This window comes from Anser brachyrhynchus (assembly GCF_964034855.1).
Source record: "Anser brachyrhynchus genome assembly, chromosome: 2".
Lineage (NCBI taxonomy): Eukaryota > Metazoa > Chordata > Aves > Anseriformes > Anatidae > Anser > Anser brachyrhynchus.
In genome coordinates, this window is record NC_137695.1 from 68177378 (window position 1) to 68200699 (window position 23322).

The window sequence follows — 23322 nt, forward strand, 5'->3', positions numbered from 1 at the left end:
TTACCAAATGCTAAAAGTTGCCAGCTACAGCAACAACAAAGGAAATACGCAAAATAAATAAAAATCCTCATCCTAGCTACTGTTTCAGCTCAGAATGGTGAACAGCATCAAACACAGCATGTGCAAGGAGGTGACATTACCTCCTTTTGTGTAGAAGTCATGTCAGACCATCCAAGAGTTAGATATGAATCTAATGGAGTATGCACCTTGCTTTTTCTGGACTTTTCTTTGCAGAAAAAATAAACACAAAATCACAATCACTGCACAGTCACAATCACAGTATCTGAGAGGTGGGAAACCATGGCAATGGTTTGCTGCTGTCTGTACTGATCTGTAGGCATGCACAGGGATAACTGTCCATTTAAGCCTCGTGGAAGTCAGCAGGAGTTCTGTGTTTAAGCAGAGGCAGAATTTGATAAACTCTTAAGATCCCTGATAACTTCTCCTGTCTGTTACGTAGCCAGATTTGAGGGATAATTGGAAGAAAAAGAAAAAAAAAAAAAAGAAAAAAAAAAACAGACACGAGACCTGGTTCTCCAAGTACTTTTTGCAATAAGCAGACAGTTAACCTGCAGCACATGCTTTCAAGAACTCTGGTCTTGCCAAGTGCCTTTGTGCAACAGGACCCCCATATGACAGTGAGGCATACACACACCATACACGCACAAAATTCCAACAGGCAGCATCAACTTGAGATGTTTTTGAAGCATGACGACAGATTGTATTACTTTTTCAGTGTGGGCACGCTTTGCAACTATGCTCACTCAATTTCACTAAGAAATCAAGAAAACATTAGTGGGCTTATGAAAACAGAATCAGATTGGAAGTATATGATGTTGGGCAAATATACAGAGATTTGTGCAGTTCTACAACCACAGGAGACTCTTGTAATAGAAGGCATGCAGTGTTTCTTAATAAAAGCTTGCACGACTGGTTGCACATTTCTTCCGCCTCTAGTCATTTTTCAGTGAAACAAAGCTAGTATATAGTCTGTTTAGGAGTTACGGAATGATTCAGATTAAGGCATTGCAGTATAATAACCTAACTGTTGATGTATTTTGTCCTCTGCAAAAGAGATCAGTATTAGTAGTTTATATAAATGTTTTTTTTCCCATTTTTGTACTACGTGTTACAAACAAATTAATCATGCATAATTTGCAGATGGACTTAAAAATACTGCACTTATATTTAAAATGGCTCTTTACAATATGTAAATATAGCTAAACTGCTCTAGTCTCAGACACTTTTCAGGAAGAGCTGAAATATTTATTTCAGCTACAACATCACAAGTAAAGGAAAATTAACCAAGTGATTTGTGTACAGCTTGTATAGTAGTTCAGACTGAAGAAGGAGGAGGAAGGAGGGAGAAAAAAAAGAAAAAAGAAAAAAGAAAAAAGAAAAAAGAAAAAAGAAAAAAGAAAAAAGAAAAAAGAAAAAAGAAAAAAGAAAAAAGAAAAAAGAAAAAAGAAAAAAGAAAAAAGAAAAAAGAAAAAAGAAAAAAGAAAAAAGAAAAAAGAAAAAAGAAAAAAGAAAAAAGAAAAAAGAAAAAAGAAAAAAAGAAAAAAAGAAAAAAAGAAAAAAGAAAAAAGAAAAAAGAAAAAAAGAAAAAAAGAAAAAAAGAAAAAAAGAAAAAAAGAAAAAAAGCTTTATGCTCAATGAAGTCAGTGAGAATTTTGCAATGGACTTCATTAGGATTAAGATCAAGTACCTAAATCTAAGACTCTCTCTTTGGAGGAAGATCAATGAACAGCCCTTTAAAAATATAATCTGTTGCTACAGGGGCTGAGGAAGATATTTTTTCCCCCACTAGAAGGAACACACCATTTCTTTGTGTTTGACATTTCAAATCCTCTCCTAGTTTCTTTTAGAAATTGCAAAGTGTTTGATGTACCGTATCTATATATCTTGAAAATGTTATTCCAATGTGGAGTTCCTCACCCCACCAAATAAATAAATAAACAAATGCTGGTCTTCTGATCCCTCCTAAGACCAGAAACTGCAGTCCCTGTTCAGCTGTGACTTGCAAAAGAAAATGAGCAGGAATTTGAACTCTAGCCTCGAGAGCTAGCATTGGTGCAAATGGTCTCTCCTGTATAAGCTTCTTGCTTAATTTATGCTTATAGGCAGAAGGACAGAGGACTTTCAGGTCACAGTGTTGGAGAGACAGTGGATTAAATGGATTTTATGGATTAAAGGGGGGCTGGCAGTTTACAAAGGATATTCAACAGTAATTCAAAGGCCGCACTTTAAGCCAAAGGGCTCAGCCTGGTATCCTTCATACATTCAAAGAGCTTTGACAGGTTAAACAATTCAGGCAGTGGGTAGTTCTCAGTTGCTCTGGGCATAAGCCCATCTCTGATGACTTAGCATCACAGTATTTGTGGGGGTTTGTTTTATTATATGTACATGCGACATGCATGTTAGAGCAAAGAGATGAGATGTGCAGTGGTGAGTGGGCAAAAGCAGTAAGAGGAGAGAGTCAGCCAATGAACGCTTTGGTGTTAGGATGGGCCAGAGAGAAAATGGTGAGAAAAAGAAGAGGAGGAGGAGAGACCCAGGCAGGGAATGCAGTGAGTTGGTTATCTTGCGATCTGTGACTCACTGCAGGGAATGCGCACTACCCACGTACATTAGAGTATTGTAGGGTAGAAATCAAGCTGAGGAAATTCCTAAGTCTTTCAATACAATTTATGAGCTTTAATAATCCAATGGCTCAGGGTCACCTAAGAGCCCAGGAACAGTTTGGATCACAAATATGAGTGGATCAAAGGAGACATGACAAACACAGCATCTCCAGGGGAGTACTTACAGTCCTCAGCATAAGAGCCATAAGTATCCCAACTTCTCTAGCACAAAGCAGTTTCCCTTCAAGATTTCACTAAGAAAAGTTGTTATTGCAGCCCTTTGTCTAAAGCTAAGAATAAAAGGAAAGCTTTCCTTCCAGCACACCTAGAAAGCAGACAAGCTTTTTTTTTTTTTTTTTTTTGGTAACGATTTTCAGCTACTATAACAACACATGGACAATAAAAACTTTCAAAAGTACACGGTCTATCTCTCTCTCTGCTGAACCATCATAAAACCTACATCATCTGTCCTTAAACTATCCTGGCAGAAGCCAAGGGACTAGGGGACTTCCTGGGTGAGTAAGTGGATACAGAAACAATAAAGAGGGGGAAAAAAGCAATTTTGAAAAGAATAGCCATTTACCCTCTAGAAATCCTGCCACAGCAATATTAAGTACAGCAGTAAAACATGGTTATGGGATTGTAGGTCTGGTTTAACATTCAAAAGCAACACCAGTATGTTTTAGAGATAAACTTAACAGCCCTAAGTAGACAAAGAACAATCATACAGACTGTGAGGTATTTCTGTTCAGCTATTTATTTCATGTTGTGAGGAGTATGGGTTTTGGTAACATTTACCAGTTTTCTGTTCTGTGTTTTGGTCAGGGCACACAGATGCAACCCAATGTGCTGTCTGTTAAATAAGCAGTAGTAGATAGCGTAGATCAGATACAACAGGAAAACTTGGAGACTGAAGCTAGCAAATTATCTGGAGGTGAAGAAAAGAAGAATCGCTGTGCTGATTGGCCCCTGGAGCCCAGAGTATTCACCAACTACCAATTTCTCAATTTGAAATCCCCGTGAACATGTTGTCCTCTTAACTTCTGCTTCTAGAAACATCTAGCCTTCTCTGAAATGCAACAACTTAAGAAAAGGCTCCCACTGACACTAGGCCCAGGCCTATCTTGCAGAGATTTTCACACATGATTTAATACTAAACCGGCACGTTGATACTCTTCAACTAGATACCATTTTGGGGATTTCCTTTACAATGTTTTATTCTAAGAATAATGTTTAACTTCTCCCATCAGAAACGCTAGAAAGGATCCCATCCCATCTTTGTAAGCTGGATGTGTGTTTTCCTGCAGCCCACTGTACCTCACTGCTGTATTCTCTGAGGCACACACTGGCCAGAAAGCCACATTACAGGCCTCCAATGAGCAGAATATGTATGCATAGTAATCCTGGGACTTCAGGTTTTCCTGCTGACCACAATGCCTCAATGTTGATTTGTATTTGAACTATTATATAGAGCAAGTCAACTGGGAGAGTGCCACTGGTTTTGACTATCATGCACCTGCTCCCACCTCAGACCTCCTTTGGCTGCAGCTGCAAGGTTGGGTTGCTGACTCAAGACCATAAATATGAAATGAAGGAGTCCAGTACTCTTTAAAGAGATGAAAATTGTTGCTCTTATAGGATCCCCAGTTTGAAATCTACTTGTGGAAGAAGGTTCAGCTTTATCTTTGCTAAGGTAACTTCAATTCAAGTTAGTAAAGATATTATTTGGAAAAAAAAAAAAGCATAATGACTTCAAGATGTGGCCACTGGTATTGTGGGTAGTCACATCTTAAACATTATTGTACCAGTAATAATTAAAAGAGAAGTCTACGAGCAATACATCTTATCTAAACAGGGATGAACCTGCTAGATCACAAACTAATTCTCAGAATCCGTACACAAATTAATATAAAGGTTGGAATTGCACATAACATAAGGGGAAAAAGGGCTAGTTCTGCAAAATTATGACTGTCTGCATTTACCCCTCCCTCTCACAGCTTTATTAACCTGCTCAGTTAGAGAAGCAGCAAACAACAGGCAAGGGAGTTCAAATTTTGGTCATGAACTCTGCACAAGAGGAGATGAAGAGACCCTCCACAACAGAGGGAGTTAAGAGTGTGTGCCAAACAACAGAAACGACCTGACATTTAGAAAACAACAAGCAAACAAGTAAAAAGCCCACTCTGTTCTAAATCATGCTTTCCAAAATTAGCACTTCACAAAATATTGGAAACAATGTGAGACAGCTTATTTTTTTATACCTTATGTACCACTACGTTAGTTTTGTTTATGCTTGATAAAAATGACCAAGAAAGGCTCAGATGAAACTATAATGTTCATAGTCGGCAATGACTCTACTTTGGATTGTCATATCCAAAATCTCCAACAGAAGCAGAAGCCCTACAGTAAACAGAAGAATTCTCACTATGTGTCATTTTAACACCCTCTCGAGTTCTGCCAGTGGTGATAAAACCAGCAAAAATGGGGCCTTTGTCACACAACTGGGGACTCTCAGAGGCTTTTCAAGGAGCTCTGGGTTAAAACTGTACTGAGGATTTTTTGAATCCATTTGATAAGGTATGGGAATTGCTACGTTGCACTTGCCCAGTGGGCTCTTTATTCCTCGGGCTGACTGCCGTTGCAGCCTTAGCATGAGTCCTGTCCCTGGGAGCAGAGCTTATTGCTTTCCAGCACACCCTCACCTCTCTCTCCAGCTTTGCTCATCCGGGACCACTGCTCATTTCCAAAGAATCTTATAGAATGAGTTTGATTATCATCAATTTAGCAATTTGCAGTGTTTCTCTTGAACACTTTGGAATCAACTTTTACGTCAGAAAGCCTGCTGCAGAAAAGAGACAGTAAGGAATGGATGGCTGCTGATGTAAAACTTAGGTCCATTCATTACAAAGCGAGCAGGGGCATTATGAAACCCCATCATGATACACGTCACAGATTGAATGCTAAGACAGACACTTAAGCTTCCACTACTTTGAGGTCTTGGACTGGTGTCTTAAGCATAGTTATTTCTCAGTCATTGCCCTTAAATTAATACAGTTCCCCCAGATTTTCTCCAGCTGCCTTCTCTTTGTTTCGCCTTGCCTTATCCACTAGACATATTTAAATTTTCCATTGTTTGGAACCTACATTTTTTTATACCCTGAAATTATAGCCTTTGCAATGTGCAATACTGTAGAAAGTCCCTTCATTGAAAGAGCAGAACATGGTAAAATTTTAGCATCATATAATTTCCCTTGTAATTGTTAAATCATTTTCTTTCTTTCTTTTCTCTCTTCTTCTTCCTTTTTTTTTTTTCTTAACCAAAAGGAAAGAAAGATTCAAAGTGCACATCCAGAGGGAGAGAGGGAGATGGACAGAAAACTTAACAGCATTGTAATACCACGCTACATTGCGCCTTACATTTATTGCAACAACAATCTTGCATCAATGACAGAACTCCCTGTCTATTGCTTCAGTCACTCAGCATTGGGCTCTGTACTCTGCAAGGCACTATTGGTTCACAAACACAAACCTCCTCATGTGTTTGTGACATTGTATTCCCAAATATCACATCATAAAAAATATTAAAATAAAGCTGTTCATAACATTTTCCTGTGCACCATCTGGGCCTTGCAAGAAAGCTGACATTATCTGTCAAACTAAAGATAACCACATTTTCTCTCTTTTGTATCGTTAATGTTTGTCATCACAAATTTCACTTTAATGCTCCAATTACATTATGACATTCTTACAAACTGAATGACACTAATGACTTTCATTATTATTTACACACTTCCTTAATTATAAGGCTCTCCCTCTCATTCACATGTTCTCCCTCATAACACTCACTCTGATATAAAGCTAATGAATTTTAAACTTTCTATTACATAAAAGCTCATGATTAATTACCCAGCTTCCCAGTCTTTTTACGATGCACAATACAGGCCTCTCCTGCAGTGATGTAGTAAAGTGGGAGAAGTATGGAACTTTTATTCTCTCCTCAGTGAAAGAAAAGAGAGAGATAAATAGAGTTGCTTTCTCTTTAAAGTAGCATATGCAAATTTAATTGAAAACAAATATACATCAAACCATTCCTCAGGAGAAATCTAAATCTCTCTATATTAGCGGCATGTAGTAAACAGGATAATAATGCCTATTATTATCATCTTTAATTTTTCATGAGAACAGTTTTTTAATCTACTTCAAGCAAATGAGACGGTAGAAGTAAAAACATATGGCTTTTACATAAGACATCTCAGTGTTATATGCTGTATCACCCAGATCAACTATTTATGTGTTTTTAATTATTCAAAATACCAGACTCCTTCACTGATAAAAAAGCCAAAAAAAAAAAAAACAAGAAAAAAAAAGGTTGCTCCACACCAGATGAAGGGTAGTTGTGACAAATATAAATTACTTCACTTCAGACTGACAAAAGTAATACAATAAGCCAGAGCCTACAGAAGACACTGTGTGGGCACTGAGTAGGCTAGCAATGAAATTCAGAACTCAGTATTTAGACTGAAGCCTGTACCAGAGGCTGCAGAAGCTGTACAAGTCTCAATGCCTGCGCTGCCAACAGCAATTGGATTCTTGCAGCCAAATTTAAATTTATTGACAACCATGGGGGAAAGAATGGGTTAAGTAAAGTGTGGCTTCTCTTACTCTATTTGCTACCTAGTAACCTTGATGTTAAGATTATGGGGAACCACATAAGAAAGTTATTTATTGCCAACCCAAGGGGAGTTGCCTTTTATGCCTCTCCCTGTTAGTAAAGCAGGAAGTCAATATCTATGCAAATATACACATAATCCAAATAGGGGTATTGTCCCAAAAAGGACTGAAGCACATACAGTCACAACTGAATCTGTCTAGCCAGGTATGAGCGGCATATCATTGAAACCATGCATGGAAACACCTAGAAACAAGAAGATCAATTTGCCAGAGCCACTTACTTATGCGTTACCTTTACATTTACTTCTACTGCTGACGTAACAGATAAGAAAGCTGCCTTTTTTTTTTTTTTTTGAGAAAAGCCAGTTCTCTTTCAGATTCACTTCATTTTCTTTTTAATATTATATGCTTCAATTTTCTAATCACTTTCCAGTTTCATGAAAAAGCCTGGAAGCATATTAAATAATTCCCTGAAAGTTCAGTATAACATAATGAGATAGCATAGCTCTGGCCTTGTAAAGATCCTAACAGATGATACCCTACTTTGGTCTGCTTTCGAACATCCCTTGATGCATATGGCAACTATGTTGGTCCTACAGAGCAAACAACTTAAAAAGAAAATTTCTCAGGGCCTGATCCAAGACCCACAGAGTAAACTGTATGATCATCCTACTGTCTTAAGATCTCATTCCAAGGCTGCTACTCATCAACATTTCAGTTATGTGAATTATGAAACTCCCTAGCATCAGGGAATGTCCTACAGTTTAAAAAATACATAAATAAAAAATTAAAAGAATCAAAGATCCATCCATTTTCTTTAATGTTGTCTTCCATGCTGTTTATTTTACCAAAAGCTATTATGAGTACATTATGAAGTAAAAAGTACAAAATACTTGCATTCTTTTTCTAAATCTGTCTACAAGGCAAGCTTTAGAGGGCAGGCAGGCTCTTGGCAGAAATTTAATAAATAGCAGAGGTGGCAGAAAGAGAGGCAGATGCAGGAAGAGAGTAGTTCTCAGAATAACATTAGTTTCCTGAGTCTAATAAAGTTCTTTTGCTCAGCACTCAAAAAAACTGGCAACTTCTGTGCTATTCCAACTTCAATCAACAGGGGGGAATCTCCGTTTGCCCTTAGATATTGTATAACTGCTCTGTGCACACAGAGAGCTCCCCAAATCTATTTTTCCTCAAGATTCACCTGCTTTCTGTGGTTGGTGCAATTGTTCAACACTGGACTAACGTATTTAAAAGACACGTCTGTTTGCATTCAAACACTCGCAGCATTTTGGGCAGAGCCTGTCTGTCTTTCATAAGGGGCCAGATTATATTCTGCAGTCACATTTCTGTGCCCATCAAGAAATTTCATATCAATCATGTTTAGAGTCAATTGAATGCACATACACAAAAAACTCATTTGAACAGGGTAAGAGAAATCCTACATACTCTTGAAAGGTTGGACTACCCTTAATTCTGTTTTATTTGTTGATAGTTTATGTGACAGATGATCTTAATTGAAATACATTTGGATAATGAACCACAATTGCCGTTAATCTTGATTGTCTTCATGTAAAATCATTTTTATGCTTAGACAAATTAATCTGGAAAGCCTATGCATTTTCCGATATTATCTAGGAATAATTGTAATCTAAAGAAAACTATGGAGTCCTTGGACTTCTTCATGTACTTGACTATTAGTAACAGCACTTACACAGAAGAAATGAGACATCACAGAGCAAGATACAAATGTACTAAAACAGTTGAGCTGATCTTTATACAAAGATATCAAAATGACTAGAGAAGGCCGATAATAATGTCAGAATAGGGAAAATTAGTCACAGATTAGCAAGTGGTACCAGGGTTTGAGGTTACAATTCTATGGCTTACTCCTAATGCAGAGAAAACTTGTGAAATGTCCATATAAAATGACAACTAAAAAAAAACAAATCTTACATGGCATTATCGTAATGCTATGTAGCTTTCAACAATAATTTTGTTTATTGTAATATTTGTGATTGAAAATTCTAGTTGTTTAAGATAATTAAATGTGTTTATATCACAACATTCTCCTGAAAATAAAGTCAGTACAAGACCTCTGAGATTCCTTGTGAAGAAGAAGAAATTTATTAAGCTATTTGAAAGTAAGATAGGCATGGTGAACAGCAGCCTTGTTTCATATCTGTGACTGTATTACAGGGCCACAAGGATAGGGCAGAGAGAAAGGTGAGATGCCATTATGCAAGCAATTAGTGGCAGTGGGGAGTAATCTGCTGAAGCTTGTTCTTACAATTTATTTTGGTATTACATGCTACAAGATCTCCACAGCCCAAGAAAGATGAGCTATGCATCACCTGAGAAAGCTGCATGTGAAGCAATATCATTAAGCAGGAGTCAGGTCTTGACTTCAAGCCTCAAGGCTCTGATCCTCTTTCTACTTTTTATTTAATGGCTAATTTTGAGCTATTCAGTCCACCACCTGATGCCACTGTTTATCTTTCACACCTGTTTCTTCTGATCTTTCCTATGGCTGTTGTAATTCCGGGTAAAGGACTATCCATCAATGTGAGTTTACATAATGGCAGTCTGAAAAAATGTGACATCCTACATCCTACTCTGAAAACAGTCTCATTGAAGATGATGAGATTTTTACATTGATCTCCGCAGCAATCTTGTTTGCCAATAATATCATCTGTATGTATTCTTCTGAAATGTTGGTATTGATTAACACAATTTTTAAAAGCACAAACAATAAATTATTCATTTTGATTTATAAAGTAGTTATAGTGTTTATCACAGGTGGAGCACTTCTACACAAATCAGAATACTTCAGAAAATAAGCCAAAATAAACCAGATCAGATTTTCCCTGCATTATAACTGTAATCACTTTCCTACACACACAAACCAAACTGGGAATCTCTTTCCTGAAATGCCTAAGAAAAGAGATGAGCCTTGCAGATTAAGAAAGCCAGTGAATCCCATTAAAGAAAGTACCTTCAAGGAAAGCATCTTAGTAATAGCTTCCTTGCAATAAAGGCAGTAGTGTCCCTGACTGTTTCTAATACAAGTACATTGGACAAGTGTTACTAAATCCGCAGGAGTAAAATTACAAAGCTCACCAATTTTTGATAGAACTGCGCATCACTTGAGGACCTAGCTGAATTTGATTCAGGACAAATCAAGATAGACACGGATACTTGGAAATACTGCAAATAAGGTGCTTAAGCCACTATACCCTGCTATAGAGAAAAGCGCGCATTAAAGAGATGAATTTTGGAAAAAAAAAAAAAAAAAAAGGTGCTGCACTAAAATCTTAGCTGTACAAGTGATTTCTTCTTGTGTGTACCATTCTTACTACTAGTATAATACTTATATTTTCCATGTCCTGCCTTTCTCCTACCAGGAGCTGGCAGCTTTTAAGATTGACTGCAGGGATGGGACAGGCACGCAGCCTTGCATACCTGAGCATCACAGCCAAAATCAGTGTGCTCATTTCCAAAACAGCAGCAGGGGAGTCATAATTTGCCCACCAATAAAAGCACCACAAACCCCTAAATAGCTGACCTCTTTCCTTTTAACTGCTGTGCCCAGCAATATTTTTCAAAGGTGAGCATTTCTCCGGTGTCCCCTGTAGGCCTTCTGTGCCCTCCCAGTCATTTTGGTGATGCTCCTCTGCAAACATGATGATAGCTGTTAAAGCCATAGATATCCACATAGCCATTTGAGAAAATGAGCAAAATTAAACAATGTTTCAATGCAAGTCTTTTCTGTGACTTTTATATAACACCTGTAAGGAAGCCAACAGCTGCCACGTGTCCATGTCTCTAGAAGATGACCTGCTTAAAAAGCAAGAAAAGTTAGATTTTCCAGTGATGTTGCACTCATGATGGATGAGGGCAGCATACATTGTAGGTCCTCAAGATTCATGTTTTACACTGTCTGCTTCTTCTCCATCATCACCCCCATTACACTTTACATCTCACAAAAAAAAAAAAGGAAAGAAGGAAAGAAATTTTTAAAAGCAGCTCTTTCAGATTTTGTTTACCCTTCTGTTCCTCCATGTTCCTGTCCTATGTCCCATGTCCCATACACTCTTTCTCCTTTTCCTTCCTCTCTCTATATTCATGACGGAGGATATATCATGATGAAGTTCTCTCATCAATTGCCTGACTCATTGCCTTATGGCAGAATATTGCCATGGCTAATGACTAATATGACTGCAGGATTTCCAAATGTCATCTTATCAGATCTTACAGATTGCCTATTAACTATTTTTCAGTCTTACCAGGATTAGCAGAGTAGCAAAATAAAACAGTTTAGTTTAGCACAATAAACTCATTTCAGGCAGCTGATTTCTATTTATAGGCATAGGCTAAATAAAACGATATAGGTCATCTTATTTCCAAACTGAAAAATGCTCCATTTGTGAGCAGCTTTTCCTTATGATACTCAAAATGTTCATCTGCACAACGAATAACAAACAAACAAAAAAAAAAACAAGTGGATGAACCTTCCTAATTCTTGAGAGATGGCAATTGATATTTACATCCATACTATGATTCATTATAAAGAAATGTGTGAAACTGCCAAGACAAACAAATACTGTTAGATACATTTTGTTTGTTGATTTTTGTTTATGCATACCAAACATTTTTTTCTTCCACATTACAATTTTTTGTTGACAAAAGGAGTAACACAGCATATTTCCTCTGCAAATCCTCTGTCCCTGTAACTGAAGCTAATATTTGTCCTTTTGGTTAAGTGCAGTTATTTTATGATAACAACCTAGTTTTCTCTTAGGTTGACCTGAAAACGACATACAGATTTTGAATGCTAAGATTTTTTTTGACACTGATAAGGAATTATTATAAAAAGTACTACCAGTGATCGCAAAGAGACCTGTAGATGATTTTAAAATCTGACAGTGTACAGACAATGCTTTGCTGTAATCCTAATGATGTCTAAATATGGCCAGCATTATTGACAGACAGATACATGAGTTCTGTTATGGTTTTCTTGCCATGCTGTGGTGGTTTTACTCGGGTGGACAGCTGAGTTCCACCAAAGCTGCTCTCTCACTCCCCCTCCTCCAAGGGAAGGGGGGAGAAAATACCTTGAAAAAGGCTCAAGGGCTGAGATAAGGACAGGGAGATCGCTCAACAATTATCGTGATGGGCAAAACAGACTCAGAGTAGGGAGACAGTATGATTTATTGCCTATTACTAACAAGCTAGAGAAGTGAGGAACAAAGGAAAGAAACCAAAAACGCCTTCCCCCCTCCTGCCCTCTTCCACCTCCTCCTCCCGGGTGGCACAGGGGAACAGGGGAATGGAGGTTGTGGTGAGTCTATAGCGCTTTGTCTCTGCTGCTCCTTCTCGGTCACTCTCTTCCCCTGTGCCATGGGGTCCATCCCACAGGACACAGTCCTTCCCAAACTGATCTTGCTTGGGCTTCCCATAAGCAGCAGCTCTTCAAGAACTGCTACAAATATGGGTTCGTACCACGAGGTCAATCCCTCAGGAGTAAACTGCTCCAGCACGGGTCCCACACGGGCAGCAGCTCCTGCCAGGTCACCTGCTCCTGCATGGTCTCCTCTCCATGGGCTACAGGTCCAGCCCGGAATCTGCTCCGGCAGGGGTCCTCCACAGGCTGCAGCCTCCTTCAGTGCAGGTCCACCTGCTCCACCATGGTCTCCTCCATGGGCTGCAGCGTGGAACCCTGCTCCACCATGGTACACCATGGGCTGCAGGGGGACAGCCTGCTTCACCATGGTCCTCACCACAGGCCACAGGGGACTTCTGCTCCAGCACCTGGAGCACCTCTCCCCCTCCTTCTTCACTGACCTTGGTGCCTGCAAGGCTGTTTCTCACTCCTCTCTCTCTCCCAGCTGTTGTGTGGCAGTGTTTGTTTTTTTTTTCTTTTTTTTTTCTTCCCTTTCTTAAATATGCTCTCACAGTGGTGCAAACGACATCGCTTATTGGCTCAGCTCTGGTCAGCAGCAGGGCCCTTATCTAATATGGGGCAGCTTCTAGATTCTTCTTGCAGGAGCCACACCTATGGCCCCCTGCTACCAAAACTTTGCCACGTAAACCCACTACACACACTCATTTGTATTGTGTGAAACTGTAGACATTCTGACTCTTGCCTTTTTCCAATTCCTGCACTGTCATGAACAAAGAACTTGCTAATCACAGAATGCTGATACTTCCTCTGGCAATCAACTGTTACATTCCTGCACTTTGACCATTCCTGAAAATGCAATTATATTCTACCAGTTCTCTTGCTCAAAACTAATTCCTGCACTGACAAATTTCCCAGATATCAATTTATAACTACTTACTGATGCCCTCTTGATCAACTCATCCCCCTGCCACTAAAGACAAAATGACATCAATGTGAAACAAACATCCTCAGAGCTGTTGTGAGAGGGGTGAAGTGCTAGGGAGTGTCAGTTTTTTTTACTGCTGAGTGTCAATGAATTAATAAGCAGCATTATCTTGTGTATAAAAGAACAGAGCTTATAGCTAGAGAAGGAGGTATAACATCAAATTGGGAAGTGTACTGTAAAGATTAGTGTGTTAGAAAACTAATGAATAATGTCACAAGACCTTCAACTTGCTAATCTTATTGAGACAGCTTGTTAGATCATCAGATTGCCCAGCTGAGAAATCTGCTTCCATTACTGCTGTGCTTGTGGTGTCAAACCCAATTATTATTTCTGCAGATGAGTTTTCATTCATTGGAGTTGGAAATGCAACTAGCAGGAAAAAAAAAATGCACTGCAACTGGATTTGTTTCCCTTTGACTAGCAGAGTTTTCTCTGTGTTTGGGTATCACAAATAGACAGAACACACACCAAGACCAGTGCTAGTAAATGCCACAGCTCTGCTCCTTCCCCACAGTCCTGCAGCGTTTAGATTCTCTAGTACCTAGCCCCCAGCACAGGAGCAGTAAGGAGCTCCACCATATTAAACTGAAAAATCCAACACAGCAGGAAAATTTCCACCTGTCTACCGAACCAGTGAGAATTTGCTGTCAGCCCTTATCTCAGCCACAATAGGGTATTGCCTCCTTCCATCTGCCAGTTTTTCTAGTTCATTCTGTATTTTTTTTTTCCCCAAAGCTGGGTACGCAAAGGTTACCATCCTGACTCCATCCTGTTGTTCCATCCTAGCATGTTCTCATCAGCTTGTCTTACCTTACAATAAAGTAGAAATCACTTCATCATCAGTATTTGCTCCAAAGCCAGCAACTTGTAGAAGGCGGCAGAATTTTAGCAGCTGGGGGTGAAATCAGAGCACTGGTGAATTCATGTCACTGATTTCAGCTGAGCCTTAATTTTTAATGGCCATCTTTACAAGGGTGTTATACAACAATGGTTAAGGTTTAAAAATTGCTCATTTCATGGTATGTAATGAAAAACTTCTATCTTAGCCTCATGCAGCGCACCTAATAAACTGCTGTAGAAAACTGCTGAAATATTAAGGTTATTAAGTTGTCTCCATTTTTAAGAGTAAACACTATAGTCATTTTATATTACTTTTTCCTTAACTCAAATGCAAAACTTTCCAGGTGTTGAGTTTGTAGTGAAATTTCCAATATTCCCAAAACATTATGAGAAGAACCTGCGAATTTTAAGTAGCAGCAATCAATAAGAGTTGAGAAATATTATATTAAAACATAAATCTCAAGCCCATGATCCTGACAGAGCTGACACTTAGCACGTACTCAGACATCATCTTATTTATCATTTTTCCTACTATGTGAAAGCACAACTCATCTTGGTTTGACTGTGGACTATCCAAGCATATTATTAAACTCCTCAATAAGATAAGCAGTTTCTAATGGGATTTAGAACTCTAGGTGCAATGCAGTCAACATCAAACACTGGCATAAATCTCTCGCAGTAAAATTCCTGTCTGCCATCAGAAGGGGGGAAAGGGTTGTTTGTTTGTCTTTAAAGCATCCATAGCTCATGATAGCAAAGGTTCTACATTCAGGAACATGCTGTAAATTAACTTGGGATGCTGTTAAAGAAGCTTACTCCCTCCAGCTGAACTGAAATTCGGTTGATTTCTTCCAGGTTTTTAGCAGCCAGATAATCTGAATGTTCAGTTTCACATCTGTTATACAATTGCTTCTTTATTCTAAGTCATTTGGTAACCTCTAAAAATAGTTCACTCAACTTGAATTAGAAGCACAGTGTTATAGATCATGTAGACAGAAAAGCCTATCTCCTTCCTACTGCATAGCCAATGTGCTACAGGGCTCCAGCATCAGAAAAGTCATTGCAGTGTATCGTAACTTTAACAGATGTTACTGCTGGCCTCTTTGAGAGCTGGAAGGAAAAATAAAAGAAAGAAAGCAATGGATTACAGGCTAAAACAATTGTTCGATTCCAACAGTAAAACACTGTGTGTATGAAGGTGGGCTATGAGGTAAAAACTATTTTTATAGCAGCACACTGCTGGGGCGCAATAACCATTTTTTCAGTTCAGTACTCAGCTGCTTTTATTGCAGCTGGAACAGAAGGTGATGTTGTTTTGAGCAATGGAGGAACTATATGTTTAAAAAAAAAAAACTAAACTAAAAAACAAACCAAACAGTTACTGATGGAATCAAAAACTTCAATTTCCAGATCTCCCAGTGATGTCCAGCAGACTGAAGTCCCAAGACCAAAGGAATACACTCATTTGTTGTTCTGGAGTACTACTAAACTATTATTTGATACTCAGCAGTAGATGTTTTTCTAGGATTATTCTCTCAGGTAAATTAGCTTCTCTTTTGTTTTGCTTTTTTAGTTATGTGATATGTCTCAAGAGAATTATTTTCCAGTAAAACCATTTGAAATCAGCTCAGCAAGCTGGTGAAATGAGAAACAGCAGCTGGAAAAATTACAAGTCCAAGTGAAAGTATGTTTTAAAACATAATTTAATCAAAGGCAGACAAGATCAGTCATACCGTTAGAAAAGACTTTCAGATGAATGACAAGTCACTGTTAACTAGCCAAGTTTTGCTGAGAAAACAAACCAACTCATGTGATAACAAAGAAGAACAACAACATACTGGAATGTCATGCATACAGTATAAATGCAATCACTGCAATTAATACACCAAAGAAGAAAACAAATTGATATTTTTTCTGTTGTTGCAGTTTGTGGGAAATTCTAGGGTTTTCTATGTAATTCCTTATAAAAAGAAACATTTAGCTACTCTTGTCCCAAGTCTTCCCTTCTCTTATTCTAAGAGGGTCATAATATTCATGAGATGTAATACAGACTGTAACTTATCACTGAGAAGGCAAATGGGTTTATTTTCCTCATCCATCTCAGGCCTTTCTGTAAGTGTTTGTTGCTATTATTTGATAATCTGTTGCCATAGAAATGTTCCCTGACCTTTCATATGCTCATTTTTGCAAACTGTCTGCTATGAACTTTCATCTCTTTTTTTTTCTTTTCTTTTCTTTTTTTTTTTCTTCTTGTCGAAAGGGACTTCAATAGAAGGAAACATACTCCATTTCTACCAGTAAACTAGGAGAGCCTTTTCTGCTGGGCTGGAAGAAAGGATGACTTTATCCAGACATTCCTCCTTGAGAATGAAAAAATGGTCAAACCTCTCCTGGCCATTCTGGAATGAGAGAAGCAAAAGCAAGCCTTGCCTGGCTGAAGCAATTCTGGAATGAGTTGCCTTTTCCTACAGGCTGAACAGCAGCAGAGAAGGAGAAAGAGTTGCCCAGACTGAAGCATTGTAAGTCATTACTCACGTTATAATGACAGCTCGGTATGTGAAGCTAAGTTCATTTTTTTACCTATGACTCTATCACACGAGCCAAGCCACAGGGACAGAATTAACACATTATCGGAGGGAAGGCTCACTATCCATTTGCTGCAACCACTGCACTTTCCATAATTTTCCTGACCCTGTTTTCCGAGTAAGTGCACCTGGTGTTTGCTGTTGGCTTTGACAGGACACGTCTGAGCCTATGCCTGCTCCACAGTACATGAACCTATAGTGCACTGAATCTGGGTGGTGAAAGGCTCCACAATTGTCTCAGCAGTTCTTGTGCTCTAGACTCCTTGTGCCATCATGCCACACGCCAGGGCTCACTTCACATACACAGAATCAAGCCATAAGATCATCTCTGGTTAGTTGTAATTTAGCCAAATCATTATTTTAGGTATTTGATGTGATCCCTTCTACCTAAAATAAAAAAATAAAATAAAATAAAATAAAATAAAATAAAATAAAATAAAATAAAATAAAATAAAATAAATAGTACATTCTGCAACAGAGGTGCCATAGAAAGTCTGTAAGGATTTGGACCAAGTTCTGGGTTATATAGATGCCATCAGTTACGCTCACAAGGTCTACCAGCTCAAGAAGATTAAAGGACTGCATAAGTGGAAGAAATTACACTGGTCTTCTTGTTCAGCCTCTTCTATGGCCAGCAAATAACTTCAGTTCCTACAGCATGACTAACTATCTCCTAGTTCCTATAGCATAGCCTAACTACATCCTAGTTTCATGAAAAATTCCAACTGAGAAATTTCTTCTCCCTTTAGGTAAAATCTTACAAATATTAAAGTGTCTCCTGGGGCGTACTGTGCCAGGGTTAGGGATTTTCCTTTCTTGCTTTTACTGCAGTTATATTTACTGTAAAAGAAGGGACATTTGTGAGTTGCGCACACATACACAGATGTAGAAATCACCATAGTGGATCTGATCCTACCAGAATCTTACCTCTGATCTTGATGTGAACTAAAGTAAATACTCAAATAACTCTTCCCAAGCTCTTTTCTAGCACTAACTTACAATATTTTTCCTATGAATGAAAAAGATCCATGTGCATGAATTTTGCTAATAGTCCATAGCATTTCTTTTCTAATTCTAAGCACCCTCAATTGTATATTCCACCAGCGCTGCTAAACAGAAATTCCTTTACTGTTTGCAACTTTTTATTGCTTTATATACTTCTATATCTCCTCTGAGCCTTATTATTTCTAAAGTAAAGAAGTTTTTCACTTCCTACTAGAGATTTCCTACGCCTTTATTCATTGTTGTCATTCCTTCCCAAAACATCCGCTACTCCCACAGAATCCTCTCTAAAACAGTGACCTGTTCTATACAGGTTATTCCAGGTGAAAGTGTATTTCTGAGCCTATAATGTCATGTCAACATTTACTTTTACTGTTCTCAGTCACACTCCTAATGAACCCTAATTCATCACTTTCCTAATTGATAACCACAAATGCACATTGCCAATATGCCTGCATTTAGATGTCCGTTTTCCCATCTTAATAGTGGTAATAAAAAAATCCTATAAGGGCTGCCTAGTAAACAAAATACCTTTTTTAAAAGATTGCCAAGATTTCAACAATCCACTTCAAAACAAGGCTCTGAAATATTTCAGGAAGAACTATGAGAGAAAGGGTGCATAAGCCACACACAAACAAAAGCTTGAATGCTCTCTCTACACTCTTCCCAGTCTCCCAGTGACTGTGAAGCCACCAGCAGCTCAGATGTAGATCACATCCTGAATGAAGGCAAGCCATCGTACTTCCTTCTCTCTCTTCTGTGATAAAGACTAATAGATAGTTGAGATGCAATTTTCTTTTCTCAAGAACAGTTTTAAGACCCTCAGACTTTCTACTACTTCATTATGTGGCTTATATTATAATTTCAGCCCAAATATTTGGAGCCAATGCTTTATTTGTTCATATATCCATATATATGTGTTAATACTGAACATAGGGAAGTTGATAATGCAGTAGGATTTGAATTTAACCTCCATACAAAACAGTTTTAAGAGAAACATTCAAAATGGCCTTTTGTTGAGACAGTTTATTTTGGGCAATTAGAAATCAGTGAAATTCTTAACGTAAAGCCAATACCCTTTCATATAATCTGATTGTATGCTGTGTTCTTCACTTTGTTACTTTTTCACATTACAGTTTTTTATAGTTTTCAATTTTTTTGTTTCATTCTGTGAGACAAAAGATGAAAGGAAAATGAACTCACAGTAAAGACTGAGCTTTAGTGAAGCAGTTGATTAGCTCCTGAGAGAGTTATTGAGAAAACTCTGCTAGCTTTCAATTGTTTCATGAAAACTAATTATTGCTAAATGATATTTTAAAATCTTGTGTGTATAATCATGGTACATGTATTATGCAACCTTCATTTAAGGTGGGAGGAACATGTGAAACAGCTTAGGAAAAAATATTACATGAATCTACACTCATTTATTTTATACCTTTTATGATTTACTAAAACATTTTCTTCACCAAAGGCAGTTAGTAATAATAGTAGCAACTCAGTGGAATGCTTATGGATATATCTGAAGGTTGCAGTCCCCCCTAAAGAGATGTGCAGAGAGTATTTCAAAAAACATCATGATGTTTTAGATAAAGAAGGCATCTTGTTTACTTTGGGATTGTCAAACCTTTTGGCACAGGGGAGCATTTAAAGTCTTGTGTATACATTCGCATGTGAATATATATACACAAACATATGCAAGCTAGAAATGCCCTCCCCCCCACACACACTTTTCTCACTTAATCATATCATTCCAAGCCTCATGAAATTGTTTAGCATTGTGGCACCGCTGCCTCACTACGTTATCTTTTCCACCCAGAAAGAAGCCCCGGTTCTGTGGGTCCCCGAGCACAGGGAGCGCAGAACGGGGATTACCGTTCATGCCTAGTGCTTCTCGCACATGGCTGTGCAATGTGGTCTCAAAGACAAGAAACGCACCGTGCCTAGTGGGGCTAGCGGGCCGGCAGCAGTCCTCCTAAACTCTTGGTAAATTTTTGCTAATGCTATCAGCTGGAGGTCTCACCACACACATCGCAGAAGTCTGCTCTCCCGGCTCCTGCTGTAAAATTCGTATTTCCTCTTTCAACAGAAAGAAAGCTACAGGCTTAGGCAAGGGAGCAAATGTTGATGTATCAGGCACAAGAAAGAGCATTAGGAGCATGAGTCACTGTTGGGATGCATGCCTCCACCTGATTTTAAATAGCCACCTCTTTTATTATTATTATCTTTCAAAGAAAAAAATTGCCATTTGTCAAAGCTTTACAAGAGCTTTAGCTCTCATCAGTCTAAAGAACTTCAACACATCAGAAATTTTAAAGATAATTATAACAAAATTTCACAGCTTTTACTGTTTTGTCTTTAAACAACCCTTGCTGAAATACATTTCTTGTACTTTTCAGAAATAAAACGTGCTCAGGTATCTGAATTCAAAACATGCAATCTGACTTGAAACTTCTGTTTTTCATGTAATCTGAGATGCATAATAGATAGCTGTATGCATATGTTTGCATTAAATTAAAAGTATATTTTTCTTCTTTATCAAAATTGCGAGAAGCTATAAAATTCACTTTCTACCTAAATCTGCCACAAACAATGGTAGAGCTAAGCGTGTGAGTTGATGAGATTTTCTATCATTTAACTTTCTAACACACTTCACTGGGATATTTCCTGAAAAATGCAGAGAAGCTGGAACTGTGCATCTCAGCTGGGCCTTCTGCCTTCCATTTTGCTTCATGAGAGCAAAACAATATAAAGAAGCTATATTCAAGGAGGCTGCTGAGTTATTGAATTGTTGGTTAACTTCTATAACACACAACCTTAGAAAATAAATCATATCAATGATTTGGCCTGCAGTAGTCAGAATGTAAAGCCAAAGTACATCCAGCATCATACCATAATGACTGATTGATGATTTCTTTAACAACAGAACTGTAGACATCAATACACAGCTAGCCACAGAGATTCACGAAGGATAGACTTTACAAAAACCTGCTGCTGTGTTCTTCAGTTTCTGGTATTGACTGGTTTTAAAATGATATCAGATAACGGCTTAATTATAAATATATAATCGGACACCTGCCCTAATCATCCTCATTATCTTATAAATGACATATTAGAATGTGTAATTGCTGCTGATATCAAGATTTCTCTTAAGGCATTTTATTTAGTGTTGATTTTGTCCACTATTTAGTTCTACTATTTACCTAAGTCCCCTTGAAAAGTTAGCTTTTTTTTTTCTTTTTCCAGCAAGGAAGATTTCTTTCCTGGTGTTTACAATCAACTGCTTTTAGCTGCTCTTTGTTACTATGTATTCTTAGTCACAGAATACATTTTTTTCAATTAACTCCAAATCCCCTTTATATGCCTAAGCGGGATCATTACAATGGTCAAATGCTAAAATATCAACACCCTCCACTGTGAACTCCTACAAAAAATATACAGTTTTTGTAAATCACTATACTGGCATAGTGAAACACAGGTTCAGGGCCCAAAAGTGCACACACACACACACACAAAGATACACACAAACATGAGCAGCAAGACAGTAACTGTACACGAGACAGTAGTCAAGTATTTTGAAGATTTCATGGTATTTTTCAATCACTGATATGCACATTCATCTACCTGCCACCTTTCTAGAAAAAAAATGTTGCATCTAGAAGAGACTATGAAGCAAGATACCAGGAAGAGTTAGGAGCAGAGAGGGGAGCAGTCCCATGAACCCTGCTTTTTGGTAGGTGCTATGTGACTGGGGAGACACTGGAAAGACGATGCTCAGCAGTAAGAGGCTGAGGTTGGCATCCTAGGCCATGCAGATGGGATGGGAGGGGGCAATGCATGAAGAACGGGGTGAAATGCTCTGAACGGGGCAATAAGGATCTGCATGGTCAGGAAGGCTTCCGGGCATATCCTAAAGTTGCTGTACCAAAAGAGGAACCCCTCTGTGGGCTTCAGTGTTTGTACCTATGGAGTGAGGAGGAAAGGACTGTGCCACTTTTCTTGGTGTCTTCATTACATGTGAAATGGAGGAGGGACAGCTTGGTTGCCAGAGACAAGGACAGGCAATTAATAGCAGAAACAGGGAGTGACATGCATGTACACCTCAAGTTCTTCCTCAAACTATTTTACTGACTCACTTTCCTAATGCCATTTGCCAAAATACCCAAACTCTTCATCTGATAGTAAAAACATGCTTTTCACCTTTTTGTTGTACCATGAGTAAAACCTGACTTTTCAGAAAATGATCGCTTTTTATTTATTTCTGCTGTGAAATGACACCTCCCACGCACACATACACACACAAAACACAGTCTCTTGCTATTTAGATATAGCATGCCCTAAAACGTTAATTAATAATGTAAAACTGTTTTACCACCCTGAACAACTGAAAAGCATCTTAAGCTGTGCTCCATTTTTTCCTTTTTTGTTTTTACTTTTGAGCATGTGTCTCTACATTTGTGGTTAACTTAAGCCTTCTGCTCTATTACATGATCCTTCCAATTCCAATTAAACTCCTAACTGATGGAGGTGGACCTCAATGCATGACATTCAGGATAAATAAAGTAGAGAGAATACTGTGAACAGCAGTAGTAGTATACAACTGCAGCATTTCACTTCCAGCTTACCTTCTGAGAATATCCAAATATCTTGATTTCCCACCATGGTCTCTTCACTTCCTTTTATTACTATTATTATTTTTTAATTTACTGATTACTACTACACACCATACTGTAGTACAATGACAACAGGAAATTGCACCTGCTACATGAATTATGTATGCTGTTTGCAAAACCCCAAAGAAAAAGACAGGAACAGCAAATGATGTGCCTTGAATGGTGATCTGAAGGTTACTTGATGTGGCTCATGATTCTTGCCAACAGAAGTAAGCTCCAAGGGAAAGGAGCATTGATACCTGATGACAGGAAGCCCTAGTGATGCTCTCTGACAGAACAGCCTCCTTGAACACTGTTCCAGAAGAAAAGAAGACGAAAAAAAGGTCCACTATGCATGAATTTCATTGCCAAATGTCAGAGGGTGCCCAAGATATTTACAGATTATCTAAAATGTGACAAAATAAAGAATGAAAGGTGATTTTGCATACATTCTGGATCTAAAATGGCCCCATGCATTGTGGACCACCACTGACTGCCTAAATAAAATCTGGAACTTCCAAGGAAGCCATACAGAAACTCAATAACATCTATCACAATATTTCTTGTA

At 38.3% G+C, this 23322-nt stretch overlaps 1 protein-coding gene and 1 long non-coding RNA gene across 3 annotated transcripts in view; one reads left to right on the plus strand and one right to left on the minus strand.

Annotated features, from left to right (window-relative positions):
* Positions 1–23322, plus strand: part of LOC308189113 — a 443217-nt gene that overhangs the window by 379015 nt on the left and 40880 nt on the right. The window lies entirely within an intron of this gene.
* ARPP21 (cAMP regulated phosphoprotein 21) overlaps positions 1–23322 on the minus strand; it is a 212429-nt gene that overhangs the window by 142260 nt on the left and 46847 nt on the right. Inside the window, exon 2 of one of the 2 annotated variants that reach the window (XM_080578804.1) lies at positions 10855–10962. The exons of the other annotated variant lie outside the window; for it this stretch is intronic. The gene's annotated coding sequence lies outside the window, so the exon portion shown is untranslated. The remainder of the gene's footprint in view (positions 1–10854; positions 10963–23322) is intronic. 2 annotated transcript variants of the gene reach the window in all.